The 12,214-nt window shown below is 49.6% G+C and overlaps 1 protein-coding gene across 1 annotated transcript in view; it reads left to right on the top strand.

The window, feature by feature from the left end:
- Positions 1 to 8,381: 8,381 nt before the first annotated feature.
- The window catches only part of SPTBN1 (spectrin beta, non-erythrocytic 1), a 121,791-nt gene continuing 117,958 nt past the window's right edge, over positions 8,382 to 12,214 (top strand). The window contains exon 1 of the mRNA XM_042862233.1: positions 8,382 to 8,457. The gene's annotated coding sequence lies outside the window, so the exon portion shown is untranslated. The remainder of the gene's footprint in view (positions 8,458 to 12,214) is intronic.

The raw sequence follows: 12,214 nt of genomic DNA on the forward strand, positions 1-12,214 counted from the left end.
CAGCTCTGGTCTGTGTGTGACAGACACAGGGCTGGCTTTTTGCACGCAGTGGGAACAGTGGATTTTCCATTCTGTTATTTTCCTTTGTCAAAGGACATGGAGTTTATACCGGGTGATTTTTTTTTTAATTATTTATACAACTGTATCCTGATCAGATACAACTTCCTCCAGCTTAAACATAGCGACTGTTTGTTTCTATAGCATTCAGCAATGTTTAGGAGGCTGGGGGAGAGCTGTAACAGTGCAGTGGATGCTTTTCAAGAAATCCCCCCATTTATTTTCTTCTGAAAATGTTTGGTCAGATTCTGATCTCTGTTGCACACTAAATCAGCAGAACTGCCTCATAGCCACCAGTTGGCCTGAGTGTAAAGCAGCTGCCAGCAGGCCCTACAATAGGAGCAAGGCTGGAGAGATCACCGCTCTTTGGGAGAAGAAACATTTCCTAATGCACATTCTTTCCATTTGGATTGTATAGATGACAGTTCCTTGCACCACCAAGATGTGTTTTATATAACCCCAGCCTTGGGTTTTGTTCAGCATTAGACCTAAACCTGGATCTAACCATTGCTGCATGCTCAAAATCTTCTGAGCTGAATCCAAACATCATGAATTCAGGTGATTGTGACAGCACTGTGTATTTTGAATAAGTAGATAGATGTTCCAGTCAGTTCCAGGCATTTCAGGGGAAAGGGGTGGTAATTTATCTTTATCACCCTGTATGTTCCATCCTGAAATTCTAGCAGCGGGCTCTTGTCATACATAAATACCATTTTTCTATTCTAGGCTTCCATTTGCTAGAAGTAATCGAACCACTGCAATGCATTGATTTGTAAAGTGCCTTGCAATATCTTGAGTGTGAAAGCAGATAAAATCAAATTCTGGACTGTCAGCACCTTAAAAAAAAAAAAGTCATCTCTGTGCTGAGAAAATTATGATGCTGTCACCTGTTTTTGAGCTGACATCTTCCAGTGGTATCACAAACACTCTAACAGTGCTTGGGAATTGGCAAAAACACTATAGGCAGTCCTGGATTTATGGATCGTTTCCTTCCCATCAGCTTTGCAGGATTGCCTAGCAGCCTTTTTGTTTTCTTCCCAAGATCGAAAATCGATTACAAGCCTTTTGTAATAAACTGGATTGACAGCAAAATCAGGATATTCAGATTTTTGTCATGAAAGCCAAATTTCACTTTTACTGCAAAGGATCCCATACAGGTTTGGAACTGATTCTTATTGAGGACTAGGGTACAGCACAGTGTTTTCTAGACTGTTACAGTCGTGCTGAGAGCATGTTTGTAGAGCTACTGATCAGAGGTACAAAAGTGGTGCATAACCAGCATCCTTTAGGTGCATCCTTCAGCTTGGATATTGGGAGCAGTTTCATTACAAGCAGTGGCACAGCTGCCCAGGGAGTGGTGGGGTCACCTGGAGGAGTCCCAGAGCTGTGGGGATGTGGCACTGAGGGACGTGGGCATGGTGGGATGAGTTGGGGTTGGACTGGATGATCTCAGAGGTCTTTACCAGCCTTAATGATTCTGTGATAACTTTGGATACGGCTGGTGAGGCACTTTGCATCGGCCAATGTTACTATGGCTTACTGCAGTTTGCTCAGTGTATAAATTTTACATTTATTAAAAATGTAATATAAAATTTTACATGTTTTTACGCTAAGATCAAGAGCTTATAACAGTAACCTGGATAACAAAAAAATCATAACCTTGGAAGAACAGATGTATGCACAGTTAATTGGAAATAAAGGTGCCTTCCAAGCGGTGGGGCTCGTGGAGAGGAAATACACAAGAACCATTACTAAGTTCTGCCATGTGTTGTTTTGATGGTTTTGTTTCTAGAGGATGAATATATTAAACAAACCTAAATTGCCACAGACTCTGGCAGTTCTGATAGTAACACACACTTGAAAGGCAAGAATAAAGCATTGTGACCTCTGGCTATCCATAATACAGATAAGAATTGAGAGTAAGAGCCAAAGAAACTAGCCAAAAATTGAGAGTTAATTCTGCAACTCAACATCCCTCTCAGCCATCCTCTATTTCTACTCCGTGATGAGATTTCTAACAAATGCATTGGATCCTATAGGCATAGATGAGCTGTTAATATCAGAATATTAGCAGACTTTTCCAAGTTCTCCTACCTTATCTGGTGTGCTGACGAGGGAGCAATCTTCTCTCTCTGCAGGTAGGGTTTGTAACACTTTCACAGGATCACAGAATCCTGCAGCTGTTCGAGGAGATGGTGAACATGGTAAAGTTAGTGTTGCCAGGTACAGCCTTGGAGAAGGAAGACCTGGATTCATATCCTTACTACAAACCTTAGATTTTTTTTTTTTCCTCATCTAAAAGCAGTGTTTGGGCCTTGCATCCAAGCACGTAAGTTTCAAGAAGCGTTTAAAAAATGCTGCATTGATAAGGTAGAAGCAATATTTTGCTGCTTTGGATAAGGAGCAAGAATGCGTGAGGTTTCGGGTTCTCTTCCTTTGGGTGAATTAGCAGATTCATTACTTTGGATTTTGGCAAGTAACTATTTATAGGATGATCAGTGAAGCTAGCTTCAGACTTCATTTATAAATAGATGAGCATACATTTTCCTTCTATGCCAGAATTTTCCGAGCTGCAGTTTCATGCTTGCCTTGTTCTGATGAACATTGCTAGTGAATTGTGGAAAGGCATCAACAGAGGGCTAATGAAACTGCATTCAGCAGTAGATTCACCTTCCCAGTTAGCAAACACAGCTTATCAATTCCCATTTTGAAAGTGATGGAGGAATTGTGGGTTCTGTTTGCCTGCACACAGGCAAGATGCTGATGACCCTACTGACAATGAGACTTTGGACTTCTACAATACTTAAGCATGTTTTGTGTGCAGTTTGAAAGTCAAATGTTATGAGAGGATGACTGAGAGTGGAGTTTAGAAGAAACCACAGTCTGTGCTTGTAGCCACTAACATCTGGTTTTGGCTGTTTCTACCTTTTTTGCCAGCTTCCCTCTGAATCTCACATCACCGCAAGTTCTTTGTGATCGGAGCAGTCCCATACCAGGCAGACAAAGACTGAAGTTACTGTGCTTAAACTCCTTCCATAGGATGAGAAGGAAAGGCCTCAAGTTGCGCCAGGGGAGGTTCAGGCTGGCTGTTAGAAACAATTCCTTGTCCCAAAGAGCAGTGAGGCAGTGACACAGCTGCCCAGGGAGCGGTGGGGTCACCTGGAGGTGCCCCAGAGCCGTGGGATGAGGCACTGAGGGACGTGGGCAGTGGGTATGGCGGGGTGGGCTGATGGTTGGACTGGATGATCTCAGAGGTCTTTTCCAACCTGAATGATTTCATGATTCAATGATTCTGTGATTCAATTTTCTTGGTATTCATTGCTGAGAGTTCAAAATAAAGAAGGCACATGTGGTAGGCCAGTACATTTTCAAAAGAGCAGTCTTTCTTGGAAGCAGGTGAGAGATCTCTACTAAATGATGTTCAAGATTTTGATCTCAGAAGAGGAATTCTTCTGATGCACGAGCACATGAGCTGCATTGACACCTTCTAGTACATAGAACTCAAAGTGCTCCACAAGGGTTCTTCTGAAAGGGAAAGGAACTTATATGTCACAGAAGTGTTCCGTATTACTTGCTCCTCATTAAATGTCAGACTTCTGAGGGAAACATTTAGTCTGTAGTCAAATGTGTGTATCCAGGTTGTACGTGCAAGCCTGCAGCAGCTCTCATTTTGCTAGCTAAGCCCTAACAGCAGGATAGCCCTGGTAGTGCACAGCTTGGTGTGCTGTGAGTGCTACTCTGCTTTGCAGGGTGATTTTGTGCATTGCCCTTGGGCCCCCACTGCTGCAGCCAAGCTATTATTGGTGCCTGAGCTGGCTGGCGTAAGCCTACTTTGTGTCTGTCTGTGCAGCTTCAGGCATACCTTTGTCTGCAGTTGTAGACATTCTCTGTGATAGGGTTTCTGCCGTGTGGAGCCTGCAGGTCATGCAAGTAGGTCCCAAGATACTTATTCTATTTGTTAATGTACTGACTCAAACACAGTGGAAATATCTGCAGGGATGTTGTGGTACGCTGGCCCTGTGCCTCCACCAGTTCTTGCTAATGCTTCCTGTTCCTCCCCAACGCTGCAGGCCCAGCACCAGGACTCCTGCCAGGACTCCTCCTGGACGCTGAAGATTGCTGTGATGCTGGCACGGAGTGCAGGAAGGCCATCTTCTCTTCACGCCATCAGCATTTCCACCGCTGACTTTGGTGGCGTGGGAAGCAGAGAGCAACTGATGAAGGCCAAGGCAAAGGCCTGTGTAAGTGCTATAGGCTTGGGTAGTTTTATAGGGGTTGATGTATTGGGCATATGGCAGAGCAGGCCCTAAGCACATTGGAGACTTGAGGTAGAGAAAATGGTGATGATGGCATCTGGGTGAGGGGAGTAGCTGGTCAGCCGTTCAGGCCCAGCACGTAGTCCAGGATCACAGAGTCACAGAATGGTCTGAGCTGCAAGGGACACCTAAAGTCTATGCATTCCAACCCCTGCAGTGCACAGGGACACCCACAGCTCCAGCAGTGCTCACAGCCCCGTCCAGCCTGACCTTGGCTGTGTGCAGGGATGGGGCACCTCCATCTCTCTGGGCAGCCTGTGCCACTGCCTCACTGCAGAAGATATAGTTTTGTGAAGAAATGTGTGCAGTGGAGAAGCCATTGTGCTGCTAAACAGGCTGTGCATGCAGTGAGGAAGTGATTTTTTTTCCTTTAGGTAAATTATTGCCCATCTTTGATTTTCCTTTCACAGTCTTGGCCAAGTCTGCCAAAGTCAGACAAAGCACGAGTCTAGATCTGTGCCTTTGAGCTTCATGATGGATATAAAACAGGGCACTTTGGGTGGAGGAAAGGTGTGCCTTGTGTGAGGAACGTCTTCCTCCTCAGTCACACTGCGAACCTGTGTGACTGGAATCCAGGTAACACTTTTCTGACAACGTACTGCTTTTCAGTGGAACGTTTTGTTGCAGGGTTCATTTCTCTGTGTGTATTTCTTCTGTCTTTTTTGGTACCTGTCACCAACCTCAAGCAGAATTTTTCTAGTTTTAGTGTTGCCTTCCCAGTTATGGCTCTTTCAATATGTGATCTTGATCTGCAGGTTTTGTTTCCATTTGAGATACCTAACTGCAAACTCGGTTCCCACAAAGATACGACCGAAATGCTCTAAATCCTGAAGAGAGTAAGAATCCACGTGAAGCCCTTTCAGTTTGTTTCAAGCAGTGTGCTAGGTTATCTAAGGTGTAAGCTGCTTCAGGATAATCTCTCAGAGATTTTGGAATGTGTTTACTTTGACACACCCCCAGAGTGTCCTCCTCTCAGTGGAGGTGTTAATGTGTGTGTGACTGGTTTCTGTGGGGACAGAGTCTGACAGTGCTGTTGAGCATAGCAGCATAGTAGATTTGCAAAAGAAAAAAGAAAAGATGCGATATTTCTCCATTTTCATGTGAAGTGATGGGGTCACTGTCCCTGGAGGTGCTCAGGAACCATGGAGGTGTGGCACGGAGGTCAGTGGGCATGGTGGGGTAGGCTGGATGACCTTAGAGATGTTTTCCAGCCTTGATATTCTATGATTCATTTGCAATAAATCCATAGCTCTATGGACAAAATGCACAAGAAAGAGAATCCCCAGGCTTCCAAATCAAGGCTAACTACAAAGTAATGGGTAGAAAGGGAGTGACTTGACTTAACATTGCTTTGCTGACCCTTTCTACTTCATTTAATAATGGTTTCTAACAGTGCCACTCTTTCTATTCCTTTCAGTTTGATTAAAGGAAGGAGGGAATGTGGCCACCAGTGAACGATTTGTGTGAATTCACTTGCTGGAATTAGGAGGTGCCTGCATTTTCACTTGTAAGTATTCCCACTTTGTCTCAGCTTCATAGGTTATGGCTGTCTAACTGTGCAAGCAGAATATTCATGCTGAAAATACTGACAAATAGTTGCAGGCATTTTTTAGCGAGAATAACATTCTCTCTGTCAAACCCAGAGATGCTGATTTCAGCTATCACTGGTAATCACATTTGGGGCTGCCACATGCTTTACAAAATGTGGGCACTTCCAAAGGGAGAAAGTGACTGTAAGTAACTGGGATGACTGGTTGGAGCCCACAGTATCCCTGCTATTCTGGTTTCTGCTTCTTCAGGCATTCATTCCTACCCGGTTATTTCCATGATAATCAATGGCCCACCCATTTTTGAGCTATGTGGGTTAAGACAGACAGAATCTTTAAATGCACTGAACATTCTCGCTCATTCCCATCTATTATGATCTTTTTTTTCCTGCCTACCTGTATGAGAGATATTAATAGTTCAGTGGAAGATGCATTTTTCTGATGTTTCTTAACATCCAAGGGGTCAAACAATTTTGTATTTGTATTTATTGTGTGTACATCATTGGGTTCTCTGAATTCCTGCTGCTGATGGCTGAAGTAAAAGCTACATTCATGCTGGATCAAAACTCAGCTGAGCGTTATCCTTCCAAGCCCGAAGCATTGTAGAGCACGTACACGCAGGCACTTGCTAGTTTTCTGTCCATAGCCAAATTATCCAGCTTTTTTCCAAGAGCAGAAGCCTTCCTGGGTTAATGGAAATTCTGATCTGTGAAATATTTTGAGATACAGTCCACGTAATTCAAAGAGTAGGATTTTTCATGTTCCTTGGGGCAGATTCAATGAACATTTTGCTCAGGAGCAGCGCAGATCCTGTCTCAGTACCACTGGTGGGGGCATTCAAGAAGGTTTGGACAAGTTGTTTTCATTTTTTTTCTTTGTGTATCGAAATTCCTCAAGTGTCTGAAGTGATTGACTTGTCCTTTGTTACAGTGGTGGATGAGAAATACTTGTGGCGGAATTATTAAGGTTGTTAAATGAACAAAGGCTCATTTTATGTTTTCACTACCACTGCCAAACTGCTATGTTCTCACTGCATAGAAGCAGGTACCTCCTAGTATTTGCCTAGAAACCTTGATTGTGAGCTCTGATCCTCCAAGATGTTGCACAAGCAAAGAACACAAACGTGGCCGATTTTCAACACTTGCCCAAGTTGACTGAGCTGCTCTGTTCCCAGCACTAGGTACAGAACACCACAGTCAGCAGACGTGGGTGTGACTCTGGTCAAAATTCGTGTAGGTTTGACAATGGTAGGATATTTTCAAGGGAATAGGGATTTTTTCCCAAGTTGAAAGGACTTGAGAACATGAGAAGGTGCGAGGTTACGTACGGTTGGCAAGCTAATGGTAGGACCAAAGTGAGATGGTGGGAGTCTGCATGAGAGCATCACATGAGGGGCAAATAAACGGGGAAAGCCCAGCTGAGCAGGGTGTTCAGGGCAGCAAGCTGCATGACAAACGTGGCAGGCCTGCTTGATAGTAGGTTAGAGGCTCTCCCTTTTGTATGCTTTGAAGGAATGGCTGGCTGGAAAGACAGGCAAAGATTTTCACTGGGGTAAGATAACTCCCAAATGGAGAGGCAGATCCCAAATGGACAGGCTCTTTCTGAATACATGTGTTACGTGTTTTAGTTTTATGGGCTGAGTTCGCCTTGCAGTGAGTACAGAGGGAATGATGACAGTTACTGACTGGCTGGGGAACCGGGTGCAAGGAGGGGACCGGGAGAAGGCAGCCCTGGAAACGGAGGGAGAGAAAAACATCCCAAAGAGCAGGGTGATAACGCTGTCACGATGGAAACGAAGCAGTATTCCAGAGACCAGGCCAGGAAGTGGATGTCACAAACCTTGGCTGAGCGTCGGAGCCAGATAAGGGAAAGCCGAGGGTGGGCTCGGGGACGGGGGGCTGCAAGCAGCACTGAGGGAGCCGGGAGGAAAGAGGGAAGGAGGAAAGGGCGGCGGGGGACGGGGGTGGGCCGAGGCCGCACGGAGAAGGGCAGAGGGGAAGCGCGGCACAGGACTGGAGATCCAGGGACCGGGCGCGGCTGTTTGCGTGGGAAGGCGGCGGGGCCGACGTAGGGGATGGATCCGCAGCGGAGGAAGCGAGAGCCGGGCCGGGCTTCCCACGGGGAATGACAGAGCAGGGGGAGCGCGGCGCCGGAGGAAGCGGATGCCAGCGGAGAGGCAACATCGTCTCCGCGATAGGACAGAGCGGCGAGGGGGAGGAGGAGGAGCGTGAAGCCCGGGGCGAGGGAGCCTCCAGATAACCGTAAGGAGAACGGCGAGGGCCAGGGCCGCGTCGGGGCCACCTGCCGACTCCACAGCGCTGCCGCTCGGCGCCTCCGCAGGGCTGGGACCGCGCCTCGGCGCCGCCCCACCGCCCGACCGCCCCTCGGCCCCGCCCTTCGGCCCCGCCCCTCGCCCCTCGCCGCCGCCGCGGCCGTGCGGGCGGAGCGCAGCGCAGCGCAGCGCGGGGGCTGCGGGCTCCGCCGGTCACTCCGCGCCGCAGCCGAGCAGGGAGAGCCGCCGCGCGGGCAGCACAGAGGTAGGGCCGGCCGGGCTCGCGCGTCGGCGCGGACGTCCCTCCGCCGCGGCGGTCCTACGGCGCTCCGCCGCAACCTCTCTCTCTCCTCCCCGCCGCAGAGCCGAGCGGCCCGGGCCCCGCGCCCGGCAGCTGTCAGCGCGGAGCCGCCCCGCCCCGCCGCGGCCTCGCCTCGCCTCGCCTCGCCTCGCCTCGCCTCGCCCCGGGGCCGCCGCCCCGCCGAGGGACCGCCGCCGCCGCGCGTCTTATTTTGGTCCGTCCCGAGCCGCGGTGCGGTTCGCGCCCGGGAAGGCGCTGCGGCACGGGCGGGGCGCGGGCGGGGCCGGGCGGGCGCTGCGGGCTTTGTGCTGCCGGGCCGTACCTGCGGGCATCGGGCCGTACCTGCGAATACCGGGCCGGGCGGCCTCGCATCGCCGTGTGCGAGACGGCCCGGCGCTGCGGCGGAGGGAGGACGGCTGCGGGGGGAAACATGGCAGGCTGCGCCGGGCGCCGTAGGGTCGCGCTCGCTCGGCGCCGTCCTTAGGTAGAAAGCCTCCGCGTTCAGTGTTTGAAGCGAGACGAGCCCGAGGCGGAACGACCGTCCTTTATCCGGCTGTGCAGCGTTCGGAAATGAGTCGGGAGCTCTGCTCGCCGGTGTCGGGAATAAAACAAATCCCGTCGCCGGTTCGGCCCCGGGTGTGCATTGTCCTCAATGACGGCCGCGGAACAAAGATCCGAGCCGGGGCGATGCCGGCATCGCGTTGTGAGCTGCGAGGGCCATTGCGGAGCCTCGGCTGGAGGGTGCCCGGAGGCTGGGGGGACGGGGGCAGCAGGGTGCAGGTGGGGGCCCGCGGCTGCGTAACGAGGCAGAGCCGGCGCGGAGCAGGGGGGGGCGCGTTTCGTTATCGCATCCCGGAGCGTCAGCTCGGAGCTGAAAAGGAGGTCGGCTCGGAGGAGAGGAGATCGCTTGGCGTTTTCCTGTAATGCAGGTTAAGTGCGGTAAAGGACGCTTGCTCGGCAAAGCAGGACGCGGCGTTTGGGGATGAAATAGGAGCTTGCAGCTGTTTCGATGGCCAAAAAAAAAAAAAAAAAAAAAAAAAAAGCATTACGAATGCCGTTTCATCCCCATTGTGGCGTGAATCCTGCGGCTGCGGGGTGGCCGTGAGCTGCTGAGCACCGCCTGCACACAGAGGTGGAACGGAGGGGGCAAAGCGCTGATGCTGCGTAGATAGAGACCCCGGTGCTGCTCCGGGCTGCTTTCAGCCGGCATACCGATCTGCTGTGTGAAAGATGCTCTGTTTTCCTTTCAACGTATAGGAATTTTCATCAGTTAAACCACCTTTATTGGAGAGATTTATTTTTAATGTGGGTCAGTTGCAGGATTTAATATTTGCAGTTGGATTACAGCGTTGTATTCCATTTGTGAGGAGGACATATTTGGGGAGTATTTTGTGGAACGCGGCTGAGGTCTGTTTACGCAGATGCTGAGGGCTCACTGCAAAGGGTATGCAGACTGCTGATCGCTATAGGTGCCTAAATTCCTTAGTCATCCAATCTGGGCACAAGTGGAAATCCAGCCCAATAGCTGATCGCTGCTGCCCTTCCCCATGAGTCAGCTCCGAAATGCAGCCCAGACTGCTGCCTGGCTGCAGGCCTCCCTCTCTCCTGCTCGCTGTTCTGTGGTTCTGGGAAAACCACTGCAGTGAGCCGTGCTCGGGCTGTGGGAGGTGGATGGGCTCAGCAGGACGAGGAGCCGTTGGCAGCACTGGGGGCTGTTTTGGCTTGCAGTTAAATGAGGGGTTGGGAAGCAGAGCGCTGCAGGTTGTTTTCCGTGCTGTGTGATGCACACTGTGCATGGACACTTGGCCTGAGAGCAGGCTGCCTCTCAGTGATCCACGCTGCACAGGGCTGTGTGGGGCTGCTCTGAAGCACAGGCTGGTGTGTTCACTCTCCACCGATGGAGCTGCAGACCGTGCCATTGCAGTCAGCCCTTCCCTCTGCGCGAGCTCGTGGCGGTGTGCCCGAGTCAAACCGGAGGGACTCTAGCCTGCAGTTCTTCAGTATGAAAATCTGCTTGTCTTCTCTGGCTTTCTGCTGTGTTTACAACTTAGAAATCACCTTGTGTCTGGCGGTTATCACCAAGGAGCTCTTGCATGGCAAGGCAAGCGCTGGAGTGAAATGTGTGCGCTGTCAAATGGCACCAAGCTGCAGAGGCTGTTCTGCAAGGAGTCCGCATTGAGGACTGCTGTTCCCCAGCGCTGTGCTTTTCCACATGCGGTTTCCATTGCCAGATCTTGATTATTACTCCTAAAATGACCTGTAGCTAATCGTTTTTCTGATGAACAAGGGTACAGTGCTGCCGCAGCCAAAGTTGGACCTTCAAGGCTTTGCCTTCCTCCAGTGAAAAGAAGGTTATGGAGATTCTGCATGTAAGGGTTTTGGTTTTTATGCTCATCTTAGTAGGTCTCGTCTTATTTAATGGAGTGATGCAATTAATTCTATCTATTTGAGCAGTCCTCTTTTTCCCCCCTGATTTGTCCAGTGTTATTTCTTTTTCATCTATTGGCTCATTCCACATCCAATTGGTACTGTCCATTTCTCATTAAAAAGCCTGACTTTCCATGGGGAAAACTTTCCTATGTGTTGTTGCTTGGTGGTTGAGTTCAGACCAATCTTATAGCTGGTAAAGATGGCAAGGGAGGATGCTCTTGCAGCTGAAGCCATTATTTCTACTATTCATAGAATCACAGAATGGCCTGGGTTGCAAAGGACCACAGTGCTCATCCAGTTCCAACCCCCTGCTGTGTGCAGGTCACCAACCAGCAGCCCAGGCTGCCCAGAGCCACATCCAGCCTGGCCTTGAATGCCTGCAGGGATGGGGCACCCACAGCCTCCTTGGGCAACCTGTTCCAGTGCCTCACCACCCTCTGTGTGAAAAACTTCCTCCTGGTATCCAACCTAAACCTCCCCTGTCTCAGTTTAAGACCATTCCCCCTTGTCCTATCACTGTCCACCCTCACAAACAGCCATTCACTTCTTTTCTACTTGTTCACTATATAGGAGAAGGTATACAGCCATCTGATCTAGGTGATCCTAGTGGTCTTTTCCAACATTAATGCATCTGTGTTTCCGTAATTGTTCTCAGGGATGGGAATGTCTTTGTATGGCCAAGGACACGTTAAGGTTGAGGAGTGTCTTGAGCTCTTCTTTCTCTGCACCATTAATATTTTTTGTGCCTCCTCTGAACAAATTTTTTGGTGCTAAGTGTGAACTCCTGAGGATGTTCCCCCTTTCTCTTCTCATTGCACAAATGCAACTATTTCCACTACCGCCAGAGAAATGCGTGGTGCTGCTGTGTGCTCATCTTCATTTCACCATCTCCTGAAGGCACCGAGCACTGGGGCTACAAGACGAGGCAGTGTGTTGGTTTGATTTATCCTCCGTGAAGGGGAGAGCAAGGAGTGAACAAAAGAGGCATGAAAGCCTCGTGCCAACAGATGCTAACACACACATGTTCGTGCTGCGAATAGTCGAGCTGGCCATACCACTCGTGCCATTGGAACGGGAGAGGTGTGCCATTAATACGCAGGCATCTAAAAATACACTGCTGTGAATCTGTTCACAGGTAAATGTTCCAAATTAAGTAGCTTTTCTGTTTGCTGGAGTGCAGATCGTGTACTGTTCTTTTTTGGGAAAAAGAGGCCGCCTCATGAAGCTGCACCTGCTGGGCACTTGACCTGTTGTCTGTGGAACACAGACGAGGAATTTTCTGACATCTCAG

This window comes from Lagopus leucura, unplaced genomic scaffold, assembly GCF_019238085.1.
Source record: "Lagopus leucura isolate 7727_CA_CO unplaced genomic scaffold, USGS_WTPT01 Super-Scaffold_73, whole genome shotgun sequence".
In the NCBI taxonomy this organism is placed as follows: domain Eukaryota; kingdom Metazoa; phylum Chordata; class Aves; order Galliformes; family Phasianidae; genus Lagopus; species Lagopus leucura.